Source organism: Rhinolophus hipposideros (genome assembly GCF_964194185.1).
Source record: "Rhinolophus hipposideros genome assembly, chromosome: 10".
Taxonomy (NCBI): Eukaryota; Metazoa; Chordata; class Mammalia; order Chiroptera; family Rhinolophidae; genus Rhinolophus; species Rhinolophus hipposideros.
Genome location: NC_138056.1, coordinates 13937390 through 13955279, shown reverse-complemented (window position 1 = coordinate 13955279; position 17890 = coordinate 13937390). Strand labels below are relative to the sequence as shown.

The window sequence follows — 17890 nt, the reverse complement described above, 5'->3', positions numbered from 1 at the left end:
CTACAATAAATATTGGTCAAATATTTTTTTTAAAGAGTGCATATAAAGTTTTAAAGAAAAGTCATGTAAGTAAGCTATCTAGGGCAGGTTTTAAAACCTGAGCTCCTTTACGTGTGCCTAAGGGATCTTTGCGAGTGGGCTTTAAAGGAGTTTGCCAACTCCATGATACTATATACTAAATTCTGTATGTATGAGGATTCTGGGAAAAGAATCCACACAGCCTTACCAAGATTCGCAAACAGGTTCAGATACCCAAAAAGAGTAAATTATCTTTAGTGATTCTTAAACACTGTACATCAGAACTATCAAAGTGTTTCTTCTGAAGACTGATTATTGACTACTATTTGGAAATTGATTTTTTAAAAAAAGAAAATATTTTATTTCTATAATTAACAGGAATGAATTAGCAGCAAGATTTATATAGAAAGCTGTACTTTTTGCACTATTCATAAACAAAACCTATTCAAAGTCTTAAGTGAAAGTTTGATTTTTCTCATGTAAAGTTGACTGAAAGTCCACTTAATTTGTTTCTCATGCAGTTCACACTTGTAGCTAAGGTAGTTCAAAATTTTAACCACATTTGCTTAAATTTTTAAAATACAGATTTGTTCTTGAAAAGTACATTCAAAATACATAAGTTGGAGTAAATGAAATTATTTTTGCTTTAGATATGAATATTATCTTCACACGATTTTTTGCAAACTGAACATTGTTCACCTCTCCAGATCTTCACAGGTAGATTCTTTAATTAGCGCTGGTAAAGAAATGAATCATTCAGGTTTCTGATGTGGTTGTAAAATGTAAAGTATCATTAATAAATCAAAGGTGACTAATAATTACTTAAGTACCTTTTATGAAATATCTAAAACTTCTGAATATTAAGACTATGTATTAAAAAATAAACAAATTTTGCAGAGAAAATGTTCAATACTAGATCGTGTTTTAAATTAGGCTAAAATTTATCCCACGACAAATTTTGAGCAATTAAGTTTATAGTGTACGCTCAATCATAAATTTTGACAAGGGACTAGAATAGCACAGAAAATTGTCATTCAAATGTCACCTTACACAGAAGACTCAATCTCTTCTCTTTCTCTACTACACCAAGATGATACACTAATTTTATATACAATAAGTTTTATTGCTTTTTATCTACCTTTCTTAACTTCTAAACAGAAAGCATAGTAAGTTTGAAGTAAGTTTAGATGCAACTAAGAGCTCAGAAGAAAAAGCAGAATCCTGCTTAACGAGATTTGGTCCTCTAGGCCCCAATGGTATAATCATCCCTCCTGCCCCGATCCCCCTTAATCTTACTCTCCCATAGACAACCCTCTAGCACTTCTCCCTTCACTTTCAAGAAGCATAAATTCTTCTATCATTACTGGATCATTTTGTTTCTTCTATCTGAAAAAAAAAAAAAGCCTCCCTTAACTCTATATCCTTCTCTAGTTATTGTCCTATATCTATGCTCCCTATGCTCCCATTTATAAGAAAACTTCCTGAAGTGTTAACCACACTCACTGCTGTCTCTAGTTCTGCTCCTCCCATCCCATATTGAACCCATTCCATTGGGGTTTTGCCTCCTTCCTTTGGTAAGATCACCAATGACCTCCCTGCTGCCAAATCCAATAGCAAAGTGTCAGCCTTCGCTTCCTTGTTTGATGAGTTTTATTAGACCCAGTTGATAATACCTTCCTTCTTGAAACCCTTTCTTCTCTTGACTCCCACTCCCACTCTCTGGCCACTCCTCTGGGTTTCTTTTGCTGATTCCTTCTCCTCTCTCAAGACCTCACAATGGTGAACTGCCCCAGGGCTCAATTCTTGGAACTCTTCCCATTAGGTAATCTCACCCAGTCTCATGACTATAAAAGGATCTGTACGCTGGTGACTCCCAAACTTGTACCTCCAGCCCAGACCTTTCCCCTGAATTTCAAACTCTTCTACCCAACTGCCCACTCAACACTTGTCCAAACTAAACTCTTGACTACCCATCCCCCAACCTCCTCTTCAGTCATCCCCATCTCAAGAAATGACAACCACAGCCCTTCGGGCCACAGCCTTCAAACTCATCATTAACTCCTCTTTCCTCCACACCCCACATCCAATCCAATAGCTAACCATCTTGCTTCTACCTTCAAAATACACAGACTTGGACCACTTGTCTGAATGCCACTACCACCTCCTTGGTCAAAGACACCATCGCCTTTCACCTGGACGATTCAACAGCCTCCTACCCCACCTCCCCTCTTCCATTTTTGTCCTACTACAGTCTATCCTCTCCGCAGGTAGAGTGAACTTTTCAAAATCCAAGACAGATCTGCTTACTCACTGGCTTAAAATCCTCCAATGGCTTCCCACCATACTCCAAGAAAAAGCTAACGTCCTTTACAGTGGCCCACAAGGCTCTAAGTGACTTGGGCCTCTGCTACTATGAGACCTCATCTCGGCCCCTGTCTCCCCATTGCTCAATCTGTTCCAGCCACAATGGCCTCTTTTCTGTACTTCAAAAACCCCAAACAAGTTTCCTTCTCAGGGGTCTCCTACTTGCTTTTCCCTTTGGCTGGAACACTCTCTTCCATCAAATATCTTCATGGCTTACTCCCTCAAAATGTTTAGGAAATCTACAGCAGATGCAAGATTAGAACACTAAAATAAAGACGAAAACTTATCAGAATTGTTCCTCTCCCCAAACTTTTACTTTGGGGATGCTCTTTCTCATACAAAGAATACCCTTTTATCTTCTTTCACCCTATCCAAATCTCACCCAGACATCCAGGTAGAGATAAAGACTCACTGGTTAATGGAGACCTTCCCTAACCATCCCAACTCCCAGATCTCCCTTTCTTTGAATTCTCGGAGTATTTATCATCTTTCTCATTCATCTCAGAATTTAATCATATACTGTCACATTGTAACTTATGTGCCTTATCTCCCTAACTAGACTACACACATACACACACACACACACACACAAACACACACCAAATAGAGTAGAGATGATGCCTTGTACAAACAGTTCTCAAAACTAGATCTGGATAAATCTAAAACTTAAAAAAAAAAAAAGATTCACAAGTTCTACCCTTAAAGACTGAATTTCATTATGTCTGATTTGGAACTCAGATATCTGTATTTTTAAAAAGTTCCCCCAGAAGGTTTTGATGGGTAGACAGAATTAGGAACAAGAGCTTTACCGTCCTCTATTTCTTTTAGTACCTAGGAATGTAGGCCCTCAAAAAGCCTAAAGCTAGAATGGGCTGCCCTGAGTACTAGATCCATACCTTCCTTTCACGGGGGAACAGTGGCCCAAGAAGTTTAGGTGACTAGCCAAAAGCTACAAAGATAGTAAGAGTCCAACCTAAAACCTAGATTTACTGCTCTCAATCAAGGAATCTTTCCATTAGACTGTGAATAAATAAATGAAACTAATAAAAACCCACAATTCACAGATAGCCGTAGTAAACAGTGATTATCAATACTTGACCAGTGATGGCAATGTCCAAGCTCCTAGACAATACAAATTATTACTGGCTTCTATATGCCTGAAAAATGTGAGCAGCATCAGCTGAGAAAAGACTTAAGGGGCCACAGTAATTGTGGGAAGGCTTACAAATGAAAAAATAATTTTTACTAAGTCTTCTTACGATAGATACAAGAACTTGTAAAATCATTTATTTTGTAGTTGAGAAGTATTAGTGGGGAAAAAACACGAAAAGAATAAATCTTGCTTCATCATGCTCTCAGGTACAAAAATCCTCATTCACAAGCATCCACAAACATTTACAAAGCTGTAAATGTTTTCTGAGTCTAATCATCAAAACAAACTTCTTAATTACAGATCAGACTTAGTAAATCACCCCGTATCCCAAGACAACTCAAATTCTTATCTTAATAATCAGTTAACCTCAGGACCAAAATTCTTGCCGTCAACAACAAAAAACAACTCAGGTATCTCTAAGGCATTACAAGAGTTTGGGTCTATCTCGGTGTAGAGGGATTTAAGCAAGTGCCTCCTATTAACAGTAATGGGAGTTCTGGGTGTAAACCATGAGCACCAAGGAAGAGGCTCCATACCCAGCACTTCATCTGTGAAAACCCTTTCTATCACACTAACTGAAACTACTGGGAGTTGTTCTCTCAGAAATGAGATAATAGACCCAAATTCCTATGTCTCTAAAGCACCAAGATGACTCAAGTAAAAGTCACTAAGGAAGGTCACTGGTAAACACCTGATTAAAAAATATCCAAGAGAAAGCGAAACTAAAAAGAACAATTAACACACTATGTAAATTTTATAAAATAGCACCGATATGCACAGAAGAAATTAGTGAACTGCTGGAGATAAGATACCTCATACAAAAATTCAACAGGAGTAAAACAATCAAATTTTTAAAATTAAGAGCACAGTAAACCCACCTACAGCCAGAAACTTGTCCAAAGAAACACACACACACACACACACACACACACACACACACAAACTCCTCCCCTGATGGAGCCCTAAGTACACTACCATCCTTGCTTTTAAAACAGAAGAAAACTCCTGCTGCACTGATAGCCAGGAATAATCACACAGTACCTCCAGACAAACGGATAATGATCACAAGCTGCCAAGGAGGACCAAAACTAACAAAATGAAAATTATAGCACCTTATTGTGCTCCATACTGCCTCACTTCTCAATATAGCACTGCTGTACTCACCAGGCTGGAAAATGAGCAGGTGCCTTTCAAGCTATAGAAAAATTAGTCACACACACACACACACACACACATCCCCAATCACAAACACAAACACAAAGGGAATGATATTCTTTCACGAGAAGGCGCTTAAGAAATGCAAGGCTTTGCGGTAAGGCCTAGAAAACTAAGAGTAGGCCTTACCGAAGAAGTGAGGAAAAAGCCAAGGTTTATCCCAAATCCATATTCAAAGACTGAAAGAATTAACATTTATTTCAATCAAAAGGCTTTGGAAACAATCCATTTGTTTCAGAGAGAGAGAGAGAGAATTTAAGGTTTTCCCCATTTCTATTCCCAAAAGAAAATTAGAATCTTTTCTCTCTGAGTACACAGGTTTAGCTCCACAACACAAATAAAAAAGAACACTGACTTAAGGCCTGAAAACTCAAAATGGTTCCAAAACATACACATTTTTTTTGTAAACATCTATGTTGTCCAACATATTGATTCTTTATCATCACTGCTATCATTAATGAACCGTTAGCTTTTTATCTGTACTTTGAAATGTCAATGAGAAATTGAAACAGCTACAATATTCTGGGGATTTTAACTTTTGAAACAAAACCCACAAAGAAACGGGAGTATGAAGCATAAAGCCTCAATCGTGCTGATAAGTAAATGGTCCTAAAACTTGAAAGTGAAAGCAATACAGACCAAAAAAAGAAGTTTGCTTGATATTAATGCTAGCCTTTAAAACCAAAAATATGTTCTGTTGCAGAAGACTGAAATCAAGGCTTCCATTAACCTTGTTTAAAAAAAAATCCCATGAGCATGGATTTTTTTTCCTAAGTCTCTTCATCAGAGCAGCATGGGGTCCCATTAGGCACCCTATTTTACTTCCACCTTATAAATAACGTTAGCTGTTTGCTATTTCCATGGAAACCAAGTACAGTGATATCCACTTAAATGAATACCGGTTAAAGGAATAAGTTTTATTTTAGAAAGGTTTTGCTGTTCTGGATGAACTCTACTGGGGAATACTACAAAGTCATCTTAAGTATATTTTTTAAAATATGTCTTTGGTGTAGAGGGAGCTTATTAAGGGTCTTGTTAAGTAAGCACACTCCTTGCACTAAACATGCCAAACAGCATCATAACGTTAAAGATACCTTTTCAATGCACTGCATAGGGGTTTAGATGCACAACTCCCAAAGACTATGCTTCCCCATGCATTGGGGTGGAATAATTACCCCTCTGGGTCTAATTTAAACCAATAAAAGCAAGGAAATTCAGAAATAGGGCTACCATCACCTTGTAGGCCCCACAACTGCAGGCACACACACACAATTACTCCTCCTCCAAAGAAGAGCGAACAAGGGAGCAAATAATTTAAGTTCATAATCCCTGTGACTAGGTCCCGGGGCAGCAGGTCGTCAAAATTCCCTCAACAAACTGCTTGTAACATGTATTCTTTAGTCAGTCAATACACTCGGGTAAAACAGAGTGAACATGCAGGAGAGAGTGCAGAGCAAGGTTTAGTGATTTCCAACTTGACGTTGACTTAAAATATTGTCCTACATATTCTAGAAATGACCATTACTGCTGGTCCAAAGTTGCAGATAGCCAAGTGTACGTAAAATCAAATGCAACCCTTAAGAAGGGGTAAGAGAAGTAAAATCTTTCCAGCAGGTGTGGCTCTCTGTTAAGTGAGTGGTGACTCAAGACACCTTCATCTTCAGTTAAGTTAAAAGACAACTGAATGCAGTATTGTCTTACAAGGTGGTAACAGTATTAAATTTACAACATATGAAGAGTTGACATTCTCTCACACACTCTTCTTTCAGTACACCAGTGCATCTATTCAGATTGCATGTTTTAAAAACATAAAATTCCTTGTCTGTTTCACACACCATAAAGACGGGCAGGAGGAATGCTGATAACTGAAGTTGGGTAACATGTAGGCGGGGTTTGTTAACATTATCACTCTACTTCTATGTATGTTTTTTTAAATTTTCATAAAAATAAGTGTTTAAAATCCTATAGATTAAGTTAAGGCTCTTGTCTCAATGGGTAATTAAATAATGAATGAAACGCCTGGCATAGGTCTTAGAAGCTATTGAATTTAAATCCAACAGAGCCATTAACATAACATGTAACCAGAGTTCATTTCCAAGTTTTACTCTTCTTACCAAAACAATTCAGTTAACAGCTGAAAACTACTACTAGGAGAAATCTGTAAAGGGTCTGCTGTTCTGCAACTACCAATTAATGAAATGTAAACAATCAATACATAATAACAAGGCATCATAGTCATATTTTGTATTTTACAAACTAGAAGAAATTCTACTAGCCCTCTCTAGTACTAAATCAAAATAATTTCAGAATCAGCAACACCAACATTTCCATTTTCTTCTCCAGTTAGGTCCACAGGACTACTGTGAGCAATCTAGTACGTTAATGCTTCCTAAATTTCCCTTAAGTAACAAGGCTGCCCCCTAGCCACCATGCCCCCTCCCTCACCCCCGACCAGAAAATACAGCAACTTCTGAGGTGAAAAGGTCTTTTCCTATTCTCTCCCTTAGTCGAGATATAACATGTTTCACAAATACTGTTACTTCACAAGCCATTTTCAGCTAGCTATTATCCAACTCCTGGCTGCAGGCCCAAAATGAGGAGGTCCACAAACTGTTAAAACCTTTGGGTCTTGATAACAGCTCTCTCTCTTTAAAAACTAATGATTACAATGGTGTTTTGTTCTGTTTTTAAGAGAAATCGAATAAGATGGTGGTGGCTTTGGAAGAAGTGATGAACAGCAGACTGGAGATAGCGTGCGCTGAAAAGAGACTGCGAAGACATAGTCAGGAAGAGGGGAGAGGGAAGGCTACGGAGGGGCACAATCGATGGCAGATCTAGGAAATAGCTAAAGCACCACAGAACCAGACATTTCCTGCACCAAGTGGAACAGTCCAGCCTTGTCACAAGCAGCCCCACCTTTTACAAATCAGGCAGGGGCAAACTGATTTTGAAAGTTGTGGAATTCTTTAAATCGACCCCAAAGACTCCATAGGGTGTATTTCTAACTCCTGTGTTTATTAAAATGAAATTAACTTCTAAACTTTTTACAATTCCATTTGCCCAAGAGAAGCAACTTGTATAAGCCCTGCACACAAGCCCTACATACAAGCTGTATGTAACACTGTACATACACTATGCTGATCCTAAAACTGCAAAGTTTTACTTACCGACCACTCTGGCGATTGTAAATAACATTACAACTTTATTAACTGGAAGAAAACTACACATCCTGCTCTAATTGCCTAATTTTTAAAATATTTGTTGAGCTGAAGTACAGGACTTTATCAAAATAAATGTGTCGGAGTTTCTGTTCAGAAAGCAGAAACAATGTTTTAGGAATACAGACAAAATAAAATATAGTAACTACTTCTCCCCACCTACAAGGACTTTATCAAATGGTGCAGTTGGATACATGAGAACAAAAAGTTAATGGAAGTTATTATAATTCACCCTTGAACAACATGGGTTTGAACTTATAAAAGAGAGGAAAAAAATTCGCGCATTAGTGAACCTGCGCAATTCCAAGCGGCTTTCAAGGGCTAACTGTATTCTACTTTAACTCAAATACTCCCCACTGGTAATATACGCCACATTCAGGATATTTTAAAATAAGCTATTACAAATATTTTTGTTGAATCCCAGAAAAAAACTATATAGATCAAAGATCAAAAAAGCTTCTGATCCAAATTTGTAGTGAAAGGGTAAAATTAATTCTATTTTGCGCTTACTGATCATTCCCCATTCCTCAATTACTGGTTTCAGTTACCAGATACATACATACATACATATTCACACATATACATACAAACATACTAATGCATATAGTAAAATCACAAATTCCTTACACCCCCCCCAAAAAAAATCTGAATTCTGAGATCACTGTAAGGCAGGACTTAAAAAGTGGCTTTTATCACAATCAATTTCTCGGGCCCATTTTCTAGACTCAACATAGGTAACAATGATTACATATAGAAAGAAAATAACAATTACCATAAGAAAAGACCAGGCACCAGATGAGAGAAAATTTCACAAAGGCAAAATGCCTCAAATCAGAAGGCAAATAAAACTGTGTCCATCATTACTAGAAAGCACTTGTGTGCCACTTTCTTTTTGTTTGTTTTTTTATCTCTGGGGTTCTGTAATTGTTTCCATGAGTTACTACACCCAAGCATGTGCTCTCAAGGGTCACACACACACACACACACACACAATTTATCCTGAGCAGTAGACCCAACGGACTGACCAGCTAATGAATCAGTACTTTGGACTTCTGAGTTACAATAACTAGTCCACCACTGCCTTGATGCTAAATGACCTACTATAAGCTGCATCATCTCTTGGTGCAAAAAAAGGCTTGTATCACTAAGGGTTTTAATAAAATGCCCTGAAATACTCTTTAAAGTCTCTGTTAAATCTGACATATTCCCATGTATTTTCTATTTCTCTCAGAGGGATTCACAAACAAAAACTTATAGATACACTTTCCCATCCATTATCTTTTCTCACCATGACATTTCAGGAAAATACTCTCCTTTACAGCTACGCTGTTCCTGTATTTACTCTTTTCCCATAAACTTTTACTGGGACTGTAATAATAATAACAATGATAATAGCAGCTATTTCTTATCAAATGTCTTAAGACTTCCCCCTTTAATCTTCCCATCAATCCAAGGAGGTTGGTATTGTCATCCCTAGATCATAGAGAAAGTTAAGGCCAAGTGAACAGCACAGTGCTTGATATACAGCATGTATGGAACATTTTTGTTGAAGGGAGCTTAAATATAAATAATTCGTCCAAGGTCACACAGTCAAATTTTAAGAGGTTGCACTGATATTCCAATCCAGGGGTCAGATGCCAAAGATAAGGCTCTTTTCCCACTATACAACATTTGTACCAAGCCTTGAGAAGAGAAGGAAGGAGTCCAGAATTAAAGGTAAGTAATAATACCTAATAACAGCTACCATTCATTTAGCACTTACAATGTGTCAGGCACTTCTCACAGTTAACACATTAACTAATTTATTCCTCATAACAATCTTTGAAGATGGGCACTATGATTTATTCATATTTTACAGATAAAGAAACTGACGCAGAGACACAAAGGGTGAAGTGATTTGGCCACGGTCAGAGCTAATACAGGGCAAAGGCAGGATTTGAGCCCATGCAGACTGGCTCCAGCTCCAGTGCCAATACTGTGCTCTATTGCCACGCTAAAAACTTTCCTTCACCTGAATTGCATGAAAACAGAACTTTTAACCTTTTCAACAAAATTACTAAAATTGTAAGCCTTCATACTTTGACTAATTGAGAGAAAACTGTAGTGCTTTTCTAAGCATGCGCACCAGACTTTACAGGCACACAGGATATGCCCCTGGTGATTAGATCATTACACTGTTCAGGAAGTGGCACACTGTAAATCTGGTTAAGAGCCCCTAGCCCATCTCTCTCCACACTCAGACCCACACTAACCATGCACTGCAAGGAACAGGCCATTCAGAGATGTCCCAGTACAATCTTCTATAAAATGAATGTCACTCTGGAAGTATCCAAGTGTGTATAGTACCCTTCCATCACCCTTTTTTCTTCTTCCCAAACACCATAAAAAAAAAAAACCACAAAAGGAATGAATGAATCTAAGCTACTTAAAAATCATAACAAATGTCCAATGATAACTACAAATTTAAATGAGAAAAAAAATGGAAAATTCTCATAGTTTTGTAACTTGTCCAAATCCTACATTCAAAAACCACTAGGCCTCTTTGAAAGACTCAATTCTTAAATTACCTTATTATCATAAATGTGCCTTGAAGGGTGCAGAAAAAAGTCCATTTTTGCTTCAGATTCTGCATATCTTGATATGCATATTTAAAACAAGAATCATTACTGTTGTATTACAAGTCATTAGGCTTTTCACTCTAATGTCTATTAGTATGACAATATATTTAATTACATAAATAAAAATATTAAGCATAAAGTTAATATTTTTATACTAACATGTAACAGATACAGAAAATAAATATACAGAAGAACAGGACTGGACCTAGAAGTACTGAGAACTTGACACAATGAGAACAGGAACTATTGCAGCTCCCTCCATTGACATCGTAAAGTTGCCACATTTTCTGGGCTCTCTTTTGAATTAATGTGGCATCTGTTCCAAGTACAGCATGCTAACATTTTACTAAAAGATATTTTCATTCTACATTGTATCTGGTTTGCTTTTGATTTGAACTCCTGTTTTATTTCAGTGGTCATTATTTCTTTATACCAACTTGCCAATTTGGCATTCTTAATCTATCTCCCCAAGCACAAAAAGGGTGGGAAGGAACCATTAGCTTAAAACCCTCTAACAGCAATAATTACAATATGCTTTGCATATAGATTAAATAAAGAAAATAAGCAGCACAAAGATTTTTGTAGGCTTTTTAGTATCAGGTCCTGATAAGTTAACAGCATCTGTTCCTTTCAGAAAAAGAATTCTGCTCTGAGGTATTGGGGGAGGGGGGGAGAAGGGGGGGGGGAAGAAGAGAAGTAAACAAATACTAAATAGAATAATTCAAGTTACAAAGTTTGGTTTCCATGAAATGATGATTTCAATCATTTTCACATATCCAACTCTATCGAGTGATAATTGCTTTTTAAGACATCCTCAAAAATGCTGCAGCAAAAAGCCAAATACAACCACTTGTACTTAACATGCGTGCTGCATACTCCACAATGTTACGTCATATCAGGCACAGAGAAGACGCTTACCAAGCTATCCTGCATTCTATAAACTGCCTAACAACAACAGAAAAAGGCACTGCCATCTCCATAGTGGGAGTAGGAGCTGTCCGGGTAGGCAGCCTTTATTTCTCCCGCTTTGGTCAACTCGGAAGAAAACACATAAGGCTTATATTTCTGTCTCTTAAGCCCACCTCTCTCAAGGCCTTTACTCTCCATCTTTAAAATTCAAAAGCTGCGAAAGATCACTCCAACTTGAAAGGCCCACACCTTGTATCAATCAACTGTCCTTCAGGTGTCCCCATGGTTTCCTCTTCTGCAGAAAAATGGCCTATCTAAAGCACTAGTCTCTACGTGGGTTCACCTACCCTGGGGAAAAAAGGGGGTCATGGGAAGAAATTATTACAATTTGTATTTTAAACTCTCATCCTTTTTTAAGTTTCAAATTTCCTGTACATTCTATAACATACATAAAATACTAGGTTCAGAAAAGTATATATAAATATACATCGACTGGTAGCCATAATGTTTAAAAATTTGGAGACTACAGGTTAAGGAGACAAAAACTAAAATAAGAGAATCAGGAAAATTAGGCTCTGACATTAACTTACTTAAATTCTTGTCTCTGCCTCAGTCTTACCATCCATGACATGAACTGAGCCCTTTATACATTTATAAGACTATTATGAGAAATAATAAAATACTTTACAGCATGGTCTGAGCTATACAAAATGAAAAGCATATATGAATGCTACCAATGAGAAATACTCTTAACTTGGCTTGTTAAAACTTTAACTGTGCTATAGTTTAAATAAACTGTTACGTACTACCAAATCCAATTCTTAGAATTTTAAGGCCAGCTCCAGCACTTCACTTAAGTTGGGTCTAAAGAAGCATAGAGCACCTTAGATACAATGAGTGCATTCTAGTATTAGAAAGGCTTTTTTTTTTTTTAACGCTATAAAGAAAAAGTTATTAACTATGAAATAAAATTTTTTAATTTAAAAATTACAAAGGTGAATTATAACTAATAACCTTATACCAACAAATTAAAACTCTCAAAGCCAGAATTAAAGATTATATTTAATGTAAACTATTAGGCCTTGTGTATGCCTTTTTTATATAATGCCAGAAAAAAAAAATTGTCGACCCTTGATAAATTATTGGCACATCCAATAATTTCCCTTTTCTTTTCTTTACTGTTTTAAAAAATGCTGGGTTACCAGTACAGCATCTGGTGATGATTGAGTAAGGACAGGGACGGGGGCGAGGTCAGGCAACATTGCTCAAATGCAGATGTGACCAGGACTAATTCCTATGCAGGGTACCTGTATGCTGATGAAGCAATACTGGTTTGAGTTTCTATTAATTACAATGCTACAAGTATTTTCTTGGTTTGAAATCCTACTTTACTTTGTAAATACTGAATGAATGTCTCCTAACAACCAAGAAGAGAGACCACCAGTTTTTCGTTTTTTTTTTAAAAAAGGTTATCTGAAACCAAATCTCTTTGTAAGTAGCTACCAGAATAAAATAGCAGAATTTAATTCTGAAAATAATGTCTCCTAAATTACTTGCGCAGGACGGAAAACAATGTTGTCATTTTAGATTGGTTAACATTTTTTAAAGTTTTAAAAATAACAATGACTATCTCTAAGGCATTAGGCACAAGTAAAAAGTACTTAGAATGCTTTTAGCCCATAGGTAATAATCATTCTAGGGTATTAGGTTTATAATCTCAATGTAAAAATCGTACCCACCTCTCTCCTTCCAAGCTCACTCCCACTTCCCACCTGAGCCTTATTTTTAAAAATAGCAAGTTTTTAAAATAGCCACTTGGGAAAAAAAAGTAAATTTCAAGATGGTATTATGGTATAATCTGTTTTTTGTAAATATTTATATATATTATACATATTGAACTACACGGGAAAGTTTAAAAGGAGAATGGGAACAGATAACTTTACCTTTCTACTTTATACATATCTATATTGTTAGAATTACTTTCATAACTCAAATGCACTGCCTTTATATTTTTTAAAAGAAAGGATACTTGTCATCAAATCTTCAAAAATGTTGATAGCTACATAAGGACTAATTGAAATAGCAAATGTAAACTACATATTGCACCTACTAAGAAAATGTATAAAATAACCATGCTAACGTGCCCAACTTCCAACCTTTAAGAAAAACTTCCAACCCCACTCGCACCAATAGGCACTGATGGGCATATCCCAAATGCCTTCATTTCCACTGCATTCCAATGCTTACTGTTTCCAAAATAATTCAATCTAACCCAAACCAAAATCAACATGAAACATTCTCAAAATGATACCTCATAACTATGGGCATTTCAGTAAACTGAAAACTTCTTCAGTAATTCACTTTCTATGGAATTACACAGTTTAGTATAGTAGTATGGACACTTACTAGAAGAGGCTCTGAAATCAAACCTGAACTTAAATTTAGGTTGTATCATTTGCTACCTTTGTGATTCCAGGGAAGCCTTCATTTTCTCATCTGTAAAATAGGGGTAAGGCAGTAATAGTAAATCCGCAGAATATTTCTGTGAGGATTAAAATTAAATGTGATCCTATATGTAAAAATACTTAGGACTATACATAATGAAATAATCAGTAAATGTGAACTTAGTGTTATTATTAATATTATAACAATAGATAACCTTAAGTTACGAAAACTGTTCACAGTTTGCCAAATATTTAAAGTCTCATATCTGTTTATGCCATTTCTCTCGTTTGTACATTAACACACAGAAATATTTTCAACATGAAAGCCCATAATTAAAACTTTTCATTACCATAACACACCAATACATTTATGACATTAGTATATACATATAAGCATATACACACACACAAATTCATCAGCACATACTATCAAGAACAATGCTGTAAACACAGGTTAAGAGCTTGTCTATTGGCCATGGTGGTGGTGGTGGTGATAGGGTGTCCAGGTCACAAATTATGACTCTAATTCATACATTTAAATTTTTAGAAATATTAACATTATTAACATGACATAAACAAATATCTTAAAACCCAGCCATCTATTAGTGATTAATAACTCAATTTATATACTACTGTAGTCTATAAAGCACATTCGTGAGTACTACCTCATCTACTCCTTTTAACAGCTTAGTCAAGCAGGCTTTTACTATTATGCCCATTTTACCACTGGGAAAACTAAAGCCCGGCAAGGTTGAATTTCCCAAGAGTGCACAGCTAGTGACAGGACTGGTCTTACAGCCAGGTCTTTTGATATCATCACAACTGTTTCATTTATATTGGCCTGGGACATTTCATTTAAAAAAAAGGCAGAAAATTGTGCTCAGTAATTTAGGTGAGTCAAAAGACTATAGGGAATTACACGTCTGCCAGTTTTACTCTCATTTCCTTTTCTTATTTCTAACTTTAGTATTTCAGGAATTACACAAATGCTGTAACTATAAAAGGTAGATAAGGGGAATTCATGCAAACCTGATATTTCCTGCATCAGCCAATTAATACCAGAAACCATTCTCCCCTTCTATTTAGCCCTTTGTATTTAACTTCTTTGTAACTACTGAATTTATTTCATTTTAATATTAGGTCTTGAAAACACAAGTTAATAAAAAATAAATAAAACCTTTCACAATGTGGAAACACATCAGACCAGATACCATAAATTTTGACAGGTCTAAAAAAATCTATTTAATGTCTAATATACAAATATTAACAAATTTCAGTTCATATTTATAAGGAAAAAAGGTTAGTATTACAGTGGGTTGGTTTGTTGTGTAAACAAGTACTTAAACTAATTACTACTAAAGACAGAGTTTTCTTAAATAAACACAGCAGCCCTCAGCAATAATATCTGAGGAACTCTGCACAAAGAAAAAAGCTGGAGTATATACTGGCCAATAAGGTAGGAAAGACACTTCCTTGATTCTGCATACACTCAAAACTAATACATCGCAACTTCTGCTTACTTTTTTCAATATTCCCAGGTGTCCCTTTCTCTTCTCTAAAAGCTAAAAGGGACCAGCTATGCAGATAAAAATACCCTACATATTTTTTCAGAGCCTAAAAGAATTTAGAGTGTCCAAAAAGAGAAAACTAATGTAAAGGCTTATGATTTCTTTTAACCTAACATTTTAAGTACAACTCACAGACCTGAAACTACATTTTCTTTCTGGGGCTGCTCACTGGCCTCCAATACATCAATCCTGTAACACTGAACTGTGGTGATAGATTGGTTCATGTTTCAAAACACAACAGAATTTTTCCACGTTTACATACTCTGTGATGCAAAGAACATTTTTGTAGCATCTTATTTTCATTAATCAACTAGTCTGGATATGCTACCAGTGCAAACATTATGAACAGAGAAATTTTCATTGTCTTTTGAACTTTCCAAAGTCAACCAAAGGCTGTGGTACAATGGCATGGAGTAATTAATGCAGAGCTGAATCCGGTCAAAATGCTGCTACTGGCTGGTTGTCTACTTTGGGCATATATCCATCACTTAGGGAGAAAATGATGTGCAAAGATATTTTATTTACAGCAAAAAATTCTAAGGAATTGCCACATCATTACCATAGGCCAGAAATCTCAAGGTCTTGTTAGAACAGCCTGGGCTTCTGATTAAATAATAAAATAAAGAGAGAAGAAAAAATGTGAAGTATACTATTTTTTAAAATAACAATAACCACTACTACCACTGCTGCTGCAAATTCTAAACATTTACTGAGCCTTTATTATGTGCCTGGCACTGTGAGAGGCACTGTCACAAATTTTAACATTTAGTCCCTGCAACGATACTGATATTAGTTAATAAAGTAAAGCACTGAACCTTCAGGACAGAAATTTAAATTTTATAAATGAAAATACAAGCAAATTATTAAATTTCTCCGCCTTTCATACTACACCTTTAAGTATTAAATTTACACTAAAACTAAATTTATTTTCAGAAATCTATCTTCCATTTAAAATACTGTGATTCAAGATGTTGACAGTTATTACAGAAGAACCAAAACACTCTGAACTTAAATGTTGGCACACACACAAAAAAATCCTTCCATCCAACTTTAAATACTGAATAAACTATCTCCATTCAAATAAAAGAGAACACCATATATGTATCAAGCCCTACAATAATAGGCTTCTAATGTCCATACTAGCAATCAATAATGATGTAATTATAAAAAGACCTCTATCGTCACAGACGAAAAATTTGCAATTTCTAGGTCAAGTTTTGAATATATATACACACACACATATATGTTATTTTACATACAAATCTTGGAGTAGCTGATTCAAAAAACAAGAAACTAATCTAAGGTAAATTAACAAAGGTGTTCCTGAAGATTCACTTTAGGATATCAGCAACATAATAATCATGATACTAGCAATCAAACTTTACTTAGCAGAAAGTTCTTAAGAGATTTGAGAAGCTATGTATAAAATGGAGTAGACAAGAGGAAAGGATTCCCTGTGCTGTATAAATCTACTACAGGTCCCAGCATGCAATCTGGAGTTAAGCAAAAAAAAAAAAAAAATCACAATGCATCCTGGGACTTGTAGTAAGTAAACCACTTCACCCTACCAGACTGTAAGTTTCAAGAAAGTCTGAACTACGTAGCACAATTTGAATAGGTCTTATCAGGTCCTAATCAAATTCAGATCTAATTTGTTTGCTGGCTGTTCTGGCAGAGTTTCTTTAGCACATAATGGGGGGGGGGGGGGAATCAATATTTAGATCAACATTTTCACATTAGAAGAAACTTATACAGGATAAGCATATAAAAAATGCTTAGAAAACAGGAAGAGTTGATATAATTTTAAAATTGTATTTAAAAACATAATTTTAAAAACAATTTTCTTAAAGTTTGGTTGGATCAGTTTCAAAGCTCTCTATCCATACCCTCCCCACCCCTCAAAAATTTTTAATTGTTTTACCAGGTTTTTCTCTTAGCAGTCTTTCAAATTGTTTTATAAATAAGTTTTTTAAAAGAAAATTATCATAAGAAAACATTTCCCATACGCTAATACTGCCACTAGGAAATATATTTTTATAGTAATACAATACACACAACATTACTTACAAAAAACCACAGTTATACTTAAGTTCCTATTTTGTCAAGTCCTTCTCAAAATTTATGCCCTCCACTCTTACCCTTCGTTTCCCACACACGTGTCTGAAAAGAACACTTAGAAAAATGTATTCTAACTACAGACCCATTTCTCTCATCTACTGACCTTTTCCAAAAACACAGGGATTTTTTTTTAAGCTATCAATAACATGTCCAAACCCAAACAAAGAACTTGAAGCTGTAATTTATGTATATACTGTTTCTATACACACCCCTCTTAGATTCTGTAAGACTGAAGGAGGAGGCTGGGAAAGAACTATGTGCAATC

The 17890-nt window shown here is 35.8% G+C and overlaps 1 protein-coding gene across 11 annotated transcripts in view; it reads right to left on the bottom strand.

Moving 5' to 3' along the window:
• PHF21A (PHD finger protein 21A) overlaps positions 1-17890 on the bottom strand; it is a 162171-nt gene that overhangs the window by 137275 nt on the left and 7006 nt on the right. The window lies entirely within an intron of this gene.